Below are 10,882 nucleotides of genomic sequence, written 5' to 3'. Positions count from 1 at the left end.
CTCAAAGGAACATTCGTTCACATGTCCAAACAACTAAACACTTACTTTGTCGCCAAAGACGTAACACAACGCTTTCCCAACAACAAACGCATCAAAGATATTTACACAATTTACACTCCAAGCATACCCCAACACTAGTATTGAAACTGGTTATGGCTAAAGTTACTATTTTTCCCTATATTCCTCTTACATTTTTTGGAAATCCTATTCTTCCAGTCTTCTGTCATTTTGTTTGGGAATAACTCTAGGGGCTGTTTGTCCACCATTGTTCTAACCTAGACTGTGATCAGTAAGTGTTTTGAAACTAAAGATAATAAAAATCAATGAGACCAGAAAGTTCTTAGAATAACAAATACAATTTTAAACAAAAATGTAAAATGAATCTATTGTCTATTTATTATGATTTCTCTTTTCTTATTCGAAGTTGCTAAATAAAATGAAATAAATGAAACTAGGGAGTTCTAAAAAATAACAAATAAATTCTAAACAGAAGCAGAAGAAATTAACCTATTGTGGAAATCTAGAAAAGAAATTTAAAACAAAACGTAAAATTAATCTAACTTGGATATTTAAACGAGCATGAATCTATGTTGAGATAAAAATATGCTTAAAGAAATGAATGAAACTAGAACATTTATGTAATTAAGAAGAGGAATCTGAAAGCTGTGTACTAATTCAAGGAGGATACTAATTTTAGGCTAATCTTAGTTTGGTGCCTGATTACACCTCTCTGTTACTTTTTCAGGTCTGATGTTCACAATGATGGGGATCAGGGGATTTGAACTACAAATCACGAGGGAGATTTATTTAATTTTCGCTTCTTTAACTACTAGTTGTTTTAACATTAGAGTATTTCCTATTTGGATTGTAATATTTATTTTAGTTGGTTTGGATCGAGTAAATTTAGACAATTCCACTGTTCCCAGTGTTACTTTTTGTTCATAAGAGGAAACAAATTCCTCACACAGGTCTAGACGCAGTCTGCTGCTCCAGTCCAATCACGATACACAATTAGTTTACACACACTTCCCCACCCCCTTTGCCACAGAGTAAAACTCAAAGATCTGTTTGTTTTCTTACACTTAATTCACTTAATATAGAGCCAGGCTTCTACCATTTTCAGGCGAACACTTATACTTTGTGAATGTGTTACTTCAAACAGACCTTTCTGATAAGTTTTTTCAGTTTAAAAAATCCTCCCCACATTCCCCAGTAACTACAGAATTGGCGCTGATGGACCAATTGTTTAAAACCACACTGCTTGAGCTCGCTCGCTCCCAATTTAACAACCCAATCTTATTTATGCAATTAGTTATTTACAGTTTATCACAAAACACACACTGCGCGAGTCGCTGCCACGGACTCAAATTATCAACACCATTCTATTTCAAAATATTTACAGTAGGCCTCTGTACATTTCCTAAGTGTATATTCACACAATTCGACTATACCTATGTTCAAATTGATTCCTATTTCTGGCTATTAAGACGAGGAAAAAAACTGAAAGCCCTTCCAATGGCGCATCTACGTCCGTCGTCACGCCAACGTCAGTGTTACCAAGTCCTTACTTCCACAGCTGTAACAAGTAGATTACCTACAACTATTTTCAGCTGGCTTTTAAAAAAGTCTTAATGTTTTATCTTCGTGCCTTAACAGAGACTATTACTCTGTTGCCGCCCCGCGGTCTTTTTATTTAAAATTTTACTGAGTCTAAACTCGGCCGACCCAATCCGGACCTTTAACGTTTACTGAAATTTTCCAGGCGTCCCAAGGCCTCCTCTTCGAGAACTCATAAGTTTTCAAAATGTATACATGTTCAACAGAGTAGCCCACCCAAAATCAAGAATCCACACAGGTTTACCCTGGTCGTATCACATGAAATTAGGGTCTATTTATGTTGAACAAGGCCTATTTCTTTCAAGATCTCATACATCCAAACTTAAGCATGTACCCTGGCCGTTCTCTCTCGGACTTCTAATGCGCACTTACCAGGCACCCTTCCTCTGGCTTTTAAGGAAATCACAAACAATCACACACAATTCACAGACATTGCTTTTGACTTATCATTTTCAACAAAGTTTTCAATTGGATATTACTTTTATCAATAACTTTGTTATTGTAAGTTGATGGCTGTTGACTCTTACATCTAATATTTCTACATAATCCTACACCAAATTCGATTAAACAGGAATGGCTTACCTTTGAGATGGGCCCATGTAAGAGTCAAGCAGCAGTATCAACCTTTCAGTCCTTTCGAATCTACTCGTTCCTCCGTCCTCCTATCAGAAATCACGTGTACGGGGTCACCAATTTTTAAGAAATGTTATGTGTATCAGAATTTCTGAAGAAGGACGAGGCTCCGGTCCAAATGGAAATTTAGCACAAAGATTTATTAATATGAATTGATAAGTCAAAATACATGAAATACACTGCAGCGGTCAAATATTTGCTCAACCCTCGAGCTTCCACAAAATATTCGCCCCGAATCAAGATCGAACATTGGTTTTAATACTCCCGCCACAGGGGTGGTTACTTTTCACTCTCGTGAGTAAAACCCATCCTTATTGGCTCTTCGTTGGCATGGTGACATGTTGGACGAATCTCTTGGTTTTCGCTATCCAATGAGGAAGGACATGCTCTCACTCTCGGTCATAGATCAGCATTATTTAAACTTCATTTATCTCAACAGTATCTATGAATAAGTTGGGTATCAGAACCATGGCTGAATAGTTTTTATTTATATATATATATATTTTTGTAAATGTTTAATTATAATTAATAGTAACTGTTCACTCAGACTGTCACCATCAGAAGAGAATGCATCCTCACATCTCTGATGATCTACCTGGGCGAACCTGTTGAGCACCTTATTAAAGAATACCAGGTAAGGGCATCTCTCTCACTTGCTCACACAGTTAACACCTACATACTAACATGGTCATAGTCTAAAGTTTAGAGTGTATAAGAGCGTGGCACATGATCTAACATGAAATCTGGAGATTTATGAAACTATAACATACTTTTGTTTTTCTTTTTTATGCAGGAAAATGAGGTTGAAGAACTGGAGCAGACAACCATGGCGATCTTTATCACTGGGAAAGAGGATCCTCTCCATCCACCCAAAGACATTAAAATTGTCATCGAAGGAACAGAGGTCCTGAACGAGTTGCCCTCGGTTGGAACAGCTTTTGCCATGGTCTTTGGGCTCATATACACACTCAACCTAAAGTATTCGAAAAGGCTCCAGTTCACCTTTGAATTTGTGCAAAAGGTCCTGATGGAGCTTGATGGAAAAAAGATGACCCCAAAAGTCAATAGACTGAGCACCCAGCTGTACAGCACAGAGTAGGCAGAGCTGAATTGCACAGACTTGCTTTATTTTATTTTCCATTTCTGGTAAAATAACTTTTATCTTTGATACTTGTACTGTAATTGTAAAATTATCTTCATATATTAAATTCATTGTTTACATTAATTAATTGACTATTTAGAATTAATCACCTCTAACCCTCTAACTCATACCTTCTTTCCCACAGCACAATCAACATACATTTTCTCATCTAAACATTATTTTAGTTCTTCTACAGCAAAGACGTTGGATCCTTTTGTAAGAGGTTGCACTTACAAGGCTGCATTTTCATTGCAGAATGTACAAATGTGGCTGCCCAAGTTCGATGGCCACCAGCCTCAAAGGCCAAAGTAGGCTAAATGTTCTGGACAACTCATGAGACTGATTGCAGCATATGCACAGATTTGTACGTAAGAGTTTAGATTTTCAGACCAATGGAGAGTGTCAGGAGTTCCACAGTTCACATTCTGAGGAGCAGTTCCAGGATTTGTCTCTGGTGTTAAATATCCTAGCTTGTGTTATCCTTAAGATAACACCTGTTTCATAGGAACAGCCCCAGAAAAACAGATCAGAAGGTGTCACTAATTGATAAGGGGACTATTCTACTGGACTGGTTTTGTTTGCATTAGGTCAGTTAACCCCAAATACTTGAGTTTTAAGATATAACTTTTATCTTTGATACTTGTACTGTAATTGTAAAATTATCTTCATATATTAAATTCATTGTTTACATTAATTAATTGACTATTTAGAATTAATCACCTCTAACCCTCTAACTCATACCTTCTTTCCCACAGCACAATCAACATAAATTTTCTCATCTAAACATTATTTTAGTTCTTCTACAGCAAAGACGTTGGATCCTTTTGTAAGAGGTTGCACTTACAAGGCTGCATTTTCATTGCAGAATGTACAAATGTGGCTGCCCAAGTTCGATGGCCACCAACCTCAAAGGCCAAAGTAGGCTAAATGTTCTGGACAACTCATGAGACTGATTGCAGCATATGCACAGATTTGTACGTAAGAGTTTAGATTTTCAGACCAATGGAGAGTGTCAGGAGTTCCACAGTTCACATTCTGAGGAGCAGTTCCAGGATTTGTCTCTGGTGTTCAGCTGAAGCAGACTGTGTCACACCCTGATGTGTTTCACCTGTTGTTTTGTCCCCGCCCCTCACCAGGTGTTCCTGGTTCCCTATTAGCCCTGTGTATTTAAACCCTGTTCTCTGTTTGGCAGTTGCCAGATCGTCTTGTCCCGTACAGTCGTTTCCAGCGTTCTATGTGTGCATCATCCAGTCTACCTGTCCTTCCATTCCCCGGTTACGACCCTTGCCTGTCTTTCGAATTACGAGCCTGCCTGCCCTCTCCTGTACCTTCAACCATCCGAACGCCCGACAACGAACACTGCCTGTCCCCCACCACGAAACCTGCCTGCCCACTCCTGTACCTTCGACCATCTGATCGTCCGATAACGAACCCTGTCTGTCCACCACTACGAGCCTGCCCACTGCCTGGTTGTTCAATAAATACTTTGGACTGCCCTCCTCTGCCTCTGTGTCCGCATTTGGGTCCCCACTCGTTCATCGTTGTGAAAGACTGTTTATCTTCATACATTTGAAATAGATGTTCAATGTTTTCAGTTTATTGAACAATAAATATAAATGTGTCCTAAAGGAAAGTGTTCTGAGCAGTCATTGATCAAAATGTATTAAGTATTTTTTTTTTAATTTGATTTTATATACATTTCAAATAATGACACCTGTTATTTTTGATTTGAGACAATCTAAAATAATTAATTTACTCAGATCTTTAAATAGTTTGTTCTAACTTAAAATAATTAGTTTGTTCTAACCTTAAAATAATTAGTTTGATCCAACCTTTAAAAAGTGGTTGCATGGAGTTAAACTTTTTAGGTGTAACTAAACTAAATTATTTACTTTGAGTAAATGTCAAATATTTCATGTGATTGATTACTTCAATTACTTCAAAGTTGATCCAAGGTTTTAATTTTTTCAGTGTATTCACTTTCTTCTAACATGCAACAATCCATTTGAAAGCACACTCTTTTGACCAAGGCAACAACCCAGTTTCAACATCAACTGCTTATGCATCAGTTTCAATACAGGTTTGTACACACATTTTCTGATCTAGCTATGTAGTGTCTACATACGTGACAGTTTCCCCAACACTTGGTGTATTGTTATGGAAACTTTGAATTAAGGTGCATTTGAGAAATGTCTGTCTTTCCATTGGTTGATATGTTAAGTTTTACTTTGATTGTGACAGTCTGTATAATATCAGAGGATTATTAGGTATTTGGGCCAAGTCCTCCTGCCTAGACAAAGAAGGGTGTCAGGTCTTTGTTCCTTAGGAATGTGGTCTTTGGGGGAAAGTAAGATAAGTTGGCCCCACAACAGTAAACATTATGGCAGGAAGGATAAGGTGGGGGGACAGCCCGCCCGTTGGGTAAAGCCTTTGTGACACAAGACAAATGGGCAACAACTTACCACACCCCTTTTCACTGTAATAAAGACGGATTGTGCATGTATGGAGTCAGAGACTCCTCGGACGATAATGTTGGTAAGCGTTTGACGCGTCTCTCTTTTTTGCAAATAATTTATAAACTGTTAATTGTGCCTAGAGAATTTCGTCTCTGTACTTCCTTATTTAAGAGTGTCGATCAATGGAATTACCATCACAGCATTACTACTGGTTCATTACTACAGGGACAAAAGGGTTGCTTTAAATATCCTAGCTTGTGTTATCCTTAAGATAACACCTGTTTCATAGGAACAGCCCCAGAAAAACAGATCAGAAGGTGTCACTAATTGATAAGGGGACTATTCTACTGGACTGGTTTTGTTTGCATTAGGTCAGTTAACCCCAAATACTTGAGTTTTAAGATATAACTTTTATCTTTGATACTTGTACTGTAATTTTAAAATTATCTTCATATATTAAATTCATTGTTTACATTAATTAATTTACTATTTAGAATTAATCACCTCTAACCCTCTAACTCATACCTTCTTTCCCACAGCACAATCAACATACATTTTCTCATCTAAACATTAAACTCAATCGTTTAATCAGTAAGAATACATCAGTTCAATACATTTCCATAACACAGAGTTGTACCAAGGGTGTAGTGCAACAAGGTCCCTGGGAGGTGGGGGGGGGGGTATGGTAAGTGATGGGTCATAGAGTTCACAGTTTTCTCTGGGTCACAGAGTTACGCAGGGCTACAGTAGATAGGAAGAAACTGTTCCTGAGCCTGCTGGTGTGGGAACAAAGAGATGGTAGGAGGGCCAGATGGTAGGAGGGCAAACAGTTTGTGGCATGTATGTGATGGCAGGAAGCAGAGCACCAGCAATGTTTTCACCACCCGTTGCAGGGCCTTCTGGTTGGCAATGGAGCAACCACTAAACCACACTGTGGCGCAGTTTGTCAGAATGCTCTCAATTGTGCAGCAGTAAAAGTTTAATGAGTGAAATTAATACACTGAACCCCACCCCACCTACACAATGCCGTATTTGATCCCCTCTCAATCAGAAAGATTTCTGTCTCCCATGTGTCTTTTATACAGGTAACGAGCTGAGATTAGGAGCACACTCTTAAAGAGAGTGCTCCTAATCTCAGCTTGTTACTTGTATAAAAGACACCTGTCCACAGGACCAATCAATCAGATTCTAACTTCTCCACCATGGCCAAGACCAAAGAGCTGTCCAAGGATGTCAGGGACAAGATTGTAGACCTACACAAGGCTGGAATGGGCTACAAGACCATCGCCAAGCAGCTTGGTGAGAAGGTAACAACAGTTGGTTTGATTATTTGCAAATGGAAGAAACATAAAATAATTTATGATTCACCCTCGGTCTGGGGCTCCATGAAAGCTCTCACCTCGTGGAGTTGCAATGATCATCAGAATGGTGAGGAATCAGCCCAGAACTACATGGGAGGATCTTGTCAATGATCTCAAGTCATCTGGGACCATAGTCACCAAGAAAATTGGTAACACAGTACGCTGTGAAGGACTGATATCATGCAGCGCCCGCAAGGTCCCCCTGCTCAAGAAAGCACATGATTCAGAGGAGAACTGGGTGCAAGTGTTGTGGTCAGATGAGACCAAAATTTAGCTATTTGGCATCAACCCAACTCAACGTGTTTGGAGGAGGAGGAATGCTGCCTATGACCCCAAGAACACCATCCTCACTGTCAAAGATGGAGATGGAAACATTATGCTTTGGGGGTATTTTTCTGCTAAGGGGACAGGACAACTTCACAGCATCAAAGGAACGGTGGACGGGGCCATGTACCGTCAAATCTTGGGTGAGAACCTCCTTCGCTCAGCCAGGGCATTGAAAATGGGTCGTGGATGGGTATTCCAGCATGACAATGAAAACATTTCTTTGTCAGTGGGTAAACATACAAAATCAGCAGGTGATCAAATACTTTTTTCCCTCACTGTAAATCCCGATTTGTAATGTGCATTTGATTCTTTTGTAGGCTAGTTCACACTAATCAGGGATGAATGCATATGCATATATGTGTGTGTGTGTGTGTATATATATATATATATATATATATATATATATATATATATATATATATATATATATATATATACACACAGACACACACAGAGTTGGGGAATAAAGGATTACAAAAAACACAATACGTTACGTTACCAATGAAAATATTGTAATTGGATTACAGATACTTTTGAAAAAAATTATGATTACTTTTGGATTACTTCAGTTGAAAAATAATAGGTGTACAAAATAATTGACATGTTGCTTTTTTTTATTTAATGTTTTAAAAACATCATTATTTGAATAATAATTGTGCGTCTCAGTTGTTGTGTGTGATCATCATGTGCGCAAAGGTGGGCAATTAGTGACTGATGAAGCGTTCGTTTCCCCTTAAATATCATTAAATGTATCTTTAAGGCAGCAACATATTATAGCAATCAAACAAATTGTTGCCTATTCCTCAAAAACAATTACTGTCTTTGTTCAGTGCAACTCTTCCTGTCAGTGTTGCTCGGTGCATTTGACAAATAAACCTTGAAAATTTAAGCAAATGTAAGTATCTATAACAAAAATGTGCATACTTCAATTGTAGAATACTATGTTTAATAATGTCTAATACTAATACTTATTATAGATAAATAGGAATTATTATCAAAATGTAAATTTATGGCTACAATGAAATATCAAAATTATTAAAATTCTGAATGAATTAGTATAGTGTTTCCCAACCCAAAAAATAAACAAGGATTTATCAAATGGTGGCAGCCAACATTAATATACACATTCATACAATTTAAGCTAAAAAATGTAATCAGAGTGGAGGCACACACCCATTCCTACCCGGGACAAATACACCCAGACACATCATTTAAATTTTCATTGTTAGACGAAGATTTGAAATTTCAAACATAAATTGAATAGATTACCATTTTTCCATCACAACATTGTATTGGCAATACTGAATAAATGAAACCATCACAACTTAGTTAGGAAAAACATGGAATATTAATAGAAATTAACATACACAACATTGTGCCACAACATGAAGAGAGTGAAATTGAGGATGGAGAATGATGTCCAACTGAGACCACGTACTTCCCGGAGCATTCAGGAAGAGGACGATGTAAAAAGTCCTCAAAATTTGTGTTATAGTCTTGCAGCATGCTCTGTACTGTCTGCAGCCTTGGAATGTTCTCTGCGACCACCTTTGTACTCAGATGCAAGATTGAACTGATGGCCTACTGCATGCTTTTTTTTGATCAGTCAATCAAATGGATTACATAAAACCCTTTTTACATCAGCAGTTATAATTAAGTGCTTTTAATAAACACCCAGCCTGAAACCCCCAAGAGCAAGCAACAACAGGGTTGATGCCCAGTGGCTAGGAAAAACTCCTTAAAAGGGACAAAATGTAGGAAGAAACCTAGAGATGAACCAGGCTCTGAGGGGTGGCCAGATCTCTTCTGGCTATGCCAGGGGAACATTTTAAGAGCACAAACTGTAATAATTAATAAACGCATGTGGGCTTTGTCCAGAGTCTATAAAACATAATCCAAGTCCGCTGCATGACCAGATGGACGAAGACAGGGACAATCAGAAATGTATCGTCAGCTACTTGAAGTGCAACCAAATCAGCAGGACTTTGGACAGGGACGGCTACGAGACTTTCGGGCCAGGTATTCCTGAGGTGTGGTCCAAGGGCTCCTGTCCTCCTAAATTAGCACAGAGCAGAACACAATAATTTTTTTTTGAAAATGACTTACATTCACAAAGGGTTTATAAAGGAAAGGGTTTATACTCCTCTAGCACAATGACATAGAAGTGTAAAACATTTTGCCTTAAAGTTGGGCATGATTAATAAAAAGATGAATCTGTTTTTTCTTTCTTACAGGTTATATTCTAGTGTACTCACTATGCCCAAAAATAGGCTACCAAAGCAAATCTTTTAGCCTTTGTGCAAATGTACTTTGCATTAAAGCTGATTCTGATTATTCTGTAGTAAGAGAACTTTGTACACATTTTACAAAAGATAGTCACAAACTTTTTGTTTTATAAACGATATTTTTACTGTAAATTACTAACTTTCCAGTGGGAGGTTACTTGGCATTTCAACCTGTAAACATTTGGTGAGGTTTGCTGATGTCAATATGCATCTGCTTTAGGCTACTAATGGATAATAGTACTGAGTTTGTGAAGTGTTTAAAACGCCTACATAAATATCCTCACAGAGAGTACAACACCAGTGAAGAGATTCATCAATTAGCAGCCAGTGACTTATAATTTAACAGCACATGGGAATGGAAGCAACAGCATGAGTTTCAGAGTAAGCTCTGGCTTTGTCTTTTGCGCAAATTGCTATATCCAATAGGCTACATCTAAAGTAAAATAACATTTTCTTTCACCTGCACTCTTCTGTTAGCATTCATATTAAACTTATTATTAAACATATTATACTGTATTGTTTATGCTATCAATGTTTTCTCCTGTCACCAGCAGGCACATAAGCACAGACAGAAAACATAGGAGCATAGATAAAAGCAGATAGACATAGAACACATAAATCACATAAATACAACACATGAGCACCAACATCAAATGCATCATGTTTTATGCAATCATTAGTTTTTATTATGTAGCCTAGAGTACAAAATGTTTATGAAAGGTTCCACATAGCACACATAAACTTCACTTTGCCTTATAATATTAATCATCTGAATACAGTTTGCTAAATTAAATTCAATTGAAAAAATATATATTATTACAATTACATCACAGTACACAAGACATCTTTGTGTGGTTGTGTAAAATGGTTGCCAGATTTGTGTCCTGTAAGATTATAAAAATCAGCCACTTGTTTTCTCTTAATGTATCCATTAAAACGTTAACCATTTAAAGTGTGCTGAGGCAACAGTTATGATAAGGACACTATATTATCACAAGTGGCATGAGGTGATTGTCAAATTTGAACATATAGTTTATGGACTTAAAGTAATCCGTAGTGCAT

The sequence above is a fragment of the Esox lucius genome, chromosome 8, assembly GCF_011004845.1.
Source record: "Esox lucius isolate fEsoLuc1 chromosome 8, fEsoLuc1.pri, whole genome shotgun sequence".
Classification (NCBI taxonomy): Eukaryota; Metazoa; Chordata; class Actinopteri; order Esociformes; family Esocidae; genus Esox; species Esox lucius.
Note: the sequence above shows the minus strand (reverse complement) of the source record.